The following is a 6000-nucleotide window of genomic DNA, read 5'->3' as shown; positions in this document are numbered from 1 at the left end:
TTTCTGTAAAACTGGTCTTACCTTTGCTGTTTAGCCACGAAAAAGTTATTTTCACCAATAAATCCAAACCATCTTCTTGCTCTCAAATCGTTCCTCTCAGAGAACCGTTCAATTTCCTAATTCCGAATCTGATTGGCTAAGGGTGCTGTCAATCATTTTGGTCAGTTATAGTGCCGTTCTATTGGTTCTAAGGATTCCAAAGAGGCGGGGCTTAATGAATTCGACCAATGCAATCGCGGCAAAAAGGTTGATTTATTAGAACAGGACTGTCAGTAGCTTTTAGCATCTCAATCACTCAAGCTAGGACTCTGGCAGGAGTTTTTTGGTTAAGATTGGAGCTCAATGAGAATATTTGAGAATAGGTCAGATATTGTGCAATTTAGCGATGTTGAGCTCCAGTTTGATCTTCTCAATGTGATCGTCGTTAAGATAACGTGAAAAGATTTTGTCGTGGGATTGTGTTACAGTGACCTTGAAAATAGCAAAACTACAGATTATTAGTGCCAATATAGATATGAAAAATGAGTGAGGAAGAATAAACTTTGGCCAAAGAACAAGAAAAATAGAAATAGAAATAAAAATCGGAATTTTTTTTAGATTGATCTCAGACATTTTCTAGAAAAAACATAGAAATTTTTTTCAAAAATATTTGACTTTTCAAACTTAGAAAATTTCCAAAAGTGCATATTGAGGCATACTATTTGTGTAACAACTATAAAAATAACATTGAAATGTTATTTTTTTCGTTTTCCATGTGTAATAACTTTTAGTTTGGAACATTCGATGCTACATATGCTAGCTTAGTGCTCTAGAGGGCCCCCTGGTGGTGTGGGGGTCCTAAGCACCCACTTAACTTGGGCAAGCTTTGCATTTCCACTTAGGGTCAGGTTGGTTTGCACTTTGCACAACTTGTTTTGTCAATTAATTCTGAAAAAAATCATTTTAAAACAGCTTCATAAAATGTATTCAATAAAGAGGGAAATACTTTTTCCAACCATGAAAGTCCTGATCTTTAAATTGAAATGGATGCTGCGATGTTCCCGTCTTTTGATTGACAAGCAACAACATGAAAATGCAGACCGTCAGCCGGTGATAAAAAGGCGGAGGCAAGCATAAATGTTGACACAGCTCTTTGTGGGTTTCTTCGCAGCTCAAAGGGCTTACCTTATTAACATCAGAGGATCCCGTAGAGCAGGGGATGGAGAACCAGGGTATGAATAATAACTATGGATCTCAGCTGAAGGGATTTTACTTGGAGCGGTCAGCCTTTATTTTCTAAGTATTATTGTTGGAGGGCTGGGAATTCTGCTGAAGTAGATGGCTGATCCAGCAGAAGCACAACTGAACATTTGAGCTCCACACATTGCTGTTTTAACCTTTAGGGCTCTTACTTTCTGTTTAACAAAACCGCCTTCTTTTTAAGCAGATCTATCCGTTTTATTAAACCTAAACGCGCAGCGGATGGACGACACTTCACTTCTGCACCACCTGACTTAAAGCCTCAAAAAGGAAATTGAAGGAACTATCACACTGTTTTCTCTAGTCTGGATTTCTAAGAAATTACTACCATAATTCTCCAACATAGGACATTAAAAGTGAATCCAAGAGGCAAATAATCTCACGGGAGCCAGATGTGATTTGAGGGATCCTTGCTGGATCTCTGGCTGATGTCTTTAAGGTGTTCTCAGCCCCTGATAAAGCTGTTGCTGACTTGCAGCTGGCCTGGATTTAATCTCCTCCATATCTGCCTCATGCCTTATGTTTTGAGTTTTGAACTCGGAGAGGCTGCTGAGTGTTTTATTCATCAACTCTGTCAGATGCTTGCATCACCTGTCAGATGGCGGTGCTGTATTTCAATCACACCGCCTACGACTTGAAGTCTGGGCTCCATGACATCAGTAGCAGCATTGTTTTATGACCCTCTAGGGGTGCAAGAAAGGTCATTTCCTCATCCTGTATTAACACACTGCCTTTCATCAAAGACACCCGTCTTCTGATGGGAAGCAAAAAACGGGAGAGAAGACAAACGTTTTGCGGCGGATGGGGGTAAGAAGCTCCAGTTCCAGGGAAATTCGATGCTCCGTGCAGGATGCTTCACATGTGTGCGCTCGGAGCCAGGGGGGCTGGCGTTGATGTGGGTGCAAAGATGGAAAGGGAATGAGGGGTGGTCGCATTTTGGGCAAGATTTTTTTCGTTTTGCCAAGAGAACCGACCATGGTTTCCTGGAACAATGCAGTTGATGAGAGTCTCTCCAAGGAAAATAAGGCTCTGACATCATGGGTTCTTAAAGCACACAGCTGAGCCAACACTCTCCTGCTATAATCAAGTCTCAGTGAATTTCCACTGTCGACTGAAACCGAGAAAGAGGGAGTATCTCCAAATCCCAAAGCTTAGTTGCTTTTTTTTTTTTTAAGACACTTTAATCTAGCTACTAATGTTCTGGTAGCACTTGCTGGACTGTTTTCCTCTGCTTCACATCTGGATGATAAAATGCAACGCAGCGCTGCACTAAAGTTGGTCACAATCAATGCATTACTTTCATGGCATCTGGGCACGAGAATCTACTGGGATTCTTGGGGATTAGAGTAAAAAAAATGCTGATCTGACAAAAGCAAAAGCAAAAACTCAGCAGAGTTAGACTACTGCCTGCGCTACTGGGGGAAGAAATGAATGGCTTGAGACAGATGAGGCCTTACGTGGTGCTTTCTTTTTTTCTCCCTGTGAAACAACCACCAGAATAAGTAGTAAAATTGGTGAGTGTAGTAAAACAGACCACAAGGTCATTCAAAAGACAATTGTGTGCTTAAGATGAGGAGTTGAAGAGTGTGGGGAGATTGTGTTTCAGAGTTCAGTCCAAAGTACGTGTCCTTAGATGCACTGGATCTCACAGTGTGCAGATCAATGAGAGCGGAGACTGGTTTTTCCAGTCCTGGCTTCTGAGGTTACTCACATATTCTCGTTTCACGACGCAACACTAAATAAGAGCGCGCAAAGGAATAAGATAATCTTTAATTATTAGCTTGCCGTAAATGTTCTGCACGCAATCTGTCAGATTTATTTGAAGGTTAGCTGAAACTAGGAAAATGAAAATGAAATTGAGAAAAAGGTTTTGATTAAATGAACCAAATTAAAATGGTAATGAATGGGGGAAAACTGTAACTAAAACACACTGAAATTATAGATATAATCCGTCCATTTTCTGTTCACCCTAGGGAGAGTTTAGATAGACCAATTAACCTGACAGTCATGTTTTTGGACTGTGGGAGGAAGCCGGAGAACCCGGAGAGAACCCACCATGCACAGGGAGAACATGCAAACCCCATGCAGAAAGACCCCGGGCCGGGAATCAAACCCAGGACCTTCTTGCTGCAAGGCAACAGTGCTACCAACTACACCACTGTGCAGCTTTTAGATATAATGTCCGTTGTTTTTGTGTTTTTAAATTTATTTAATCTTTTCTCTCAAAATGGCGGCAGAAAAACTTGAACAATAACTGAATGTTTTGAAAATATTGTATGTAATGTGATAATGTAAACACAATCACAATACGTTTACCTTTTTGAATTCTACACCTAAACATTTGCCAAATTGTGATAAAATTAAAACTACTACTACAACTAATAATATTTAACTACTAATAATTATAAAACTAGCAAACACACTCTAAAAACTATTATAACTAACTGAATTAGACATAAACTGTAATGAAAAGCCCAAAGCTAGTTATTATTAGTTAAATATTGTTTACTTTTAGTTTAGTTTTTATTGTTTATAGTAGTAATTTGAGTTTTTTTAACACTTTTGTCAACTTTTAGGTGCAGAATTCAACAATAAATGGATTAAATTATTGTTGAACAACCAACTGACTTTTACAATCGCCATTTTGCAGACCAGTGAAATTGCTGACTTCAGTTTGAAAAGGTCAATAAATAGATTAATTAACATGAAAATGAAAGACATATCTGCAATTTCAGCATGTTTTAGTGTTTTATAAACATACAATGTAGTTCTAGCTAGTTTTTTCCTCATTCATTAATGTTTTTATTTATTTCAGTTAGCAAAAATGTTTTCTTAATTTCAGTTTTTATTGTTTTGTTAGTTTTAGTTTATATATTTTTAATATATTTGTTAAAATTGTCTTCATGTTGTGACAGTTTATGATAATCTGTGAAAAGATCGATCTCCTCCACCTCCTTCCTGAGATATTATGAAGAAATGCACCAACAACCAATCAGAACCAGGAGGCGGGTCTTAGCGTTGTCAATCAAACTCATGTACGTGATCTTAAATGTGCTAACGGCAGAGAAACAACTTACAGTTACAGAAAAAGTGCTTATCTGCCATCAACGGTGGCTATGCTAACTAGCTTTAGGATTCACAACAGAGATTATGATTGACACCGTTAAGACCCGCCTCCTGGCTCTGATTGGTTGTTTCCAGAAAGCAGAGGAGTTCGATTTTCTCTCAGATTATCCATTTCATACCATTTTTTTAAAATAAAAGTTACGTACTGCAGCTTGATAGTGATTAAAACTAACTGAATTAAACAAAAAGTCACAAGAAAATATAACAAGAAACCCAGAACTACTACAACCCAGCTCTGCATCCTGTAACCAGACCGTTGTGGTGCCATAATCAATTCTGTATTAGTCTCGAGGAGGGATGTAATAACATCCAGGATGACCTGGAGCGAGCCGACCTCCCCCTCCGCTCCTCGTTTTGATCCCCGCCGCCTGCTGGGCGGCCGCCAGAGAGTCAATTCATCAAGGTTCCCATCCCTGCTCCATATATGCATCCGTTTGTAAAAGTGCTGACGGCGAGCGGGCTGGAGCGCGGCCCTGTCACTGCGAGCATCCTCCAAAGAGCTGAACATGCAGCTCTGGCCTCAAGGAGAACCACACCCCGTTGTGTTTGGGTTGGCGGACCCCTCCGCCTCCGAGGAAGTATCACGTTGTCTTTCGGTACGACCAGTGCGGTCAGCTTCAGCGTGCACACAGCTTGACTTTTGGCTTTATCTGCAGCCAAAATATCTTAAAGGATTTAAAGAGGGACAAACATCAACTATTTAATTATCTGCCGTTTGTGTGTCTGAGTCAACAGAGTTCCTCGTAAAAGCTGCGACGTTATGTAAGAGGGAAAATAATGTCTTCGCGGTATTAGCTTTCCACCAACCGTCTGTGGGTCTGAAGTGCCTCAAAATTATTCACACCTCTTGTCAGTATAAATAAAACTATTCCGAGTGATTTTTAGTAGAACATTAAAAGCATCGTGAAATCATCATCTGGTCATCCACATAAACAAAATACTTATGCACTCCAAATTTTACGATTTTAACCTCTAAATAAATGGAAAAACATGAAGATTTTCCTTCCAGCTTCAAAATTATGTTCTACTTTATGCTGGAGATCACATAAAAATCCCGATTAAACAGCTTGAGGTCAGGGCCGGCCCGAGACATATGCAAGTTAAGCAGCTGCTGCAATACGACAGTGTCCAAAAAGCACCAGACCGGCATGATTAAAAAAAAATACCTCTGGAAAAAATTAAGAGACTTAATAATCTATGAACTACTGACAGCATGTCTCCCAAAATTCCAAGCAAAATTTTTGTATTTATTTGCATAAAATGAGAAATGCTCAAAATAACAAAAAGATGCAGTGTTTTCAGACCTCAAGAAAACAAGTTCATATTTATTTAGAAACAATACTGTTTTGGCTCAATATTTGGTGGAATAACCAAGAGGTTTTCAGTGTTTATCATCTGTTTTTACTTTCAAATAGTTAAAACAACAACGCTGCATTTCAAAATGTAATTATTTAACTACAAAAACACTAACTATAGCATTTTACACACATTGGAATGACAAAGCAACTAGTATTGGGGGCCCCTAATGAAAACCTGCATAGGGCTCCAAAAAGCCTTGGACCGGCCCTGTGTGATAAAGATTAAGGGCTATAAATGCTTTTTTAAAGGTATAGTGTGCGAGTGTTGAATAAAACA

This window comes from Xiphophorus maculatus, chromosome 17, assembly GCF_002775205.1.
Source record: "Xiphophorus maculatus strain JP 163 A chromosome 17, X_maculatus-5.0-male, whole genome shotgun sequence".
NCBI classification, from domain to species: Eukaryota; Metazoa; Chordata; class Actinopteri; order Cyprinodontiformes; family Poeciliidae; genus Xiphophorus; species Xiphophorus maculatus.
This window is presented reverse-complemented; position numbering follows the sequence as displayed.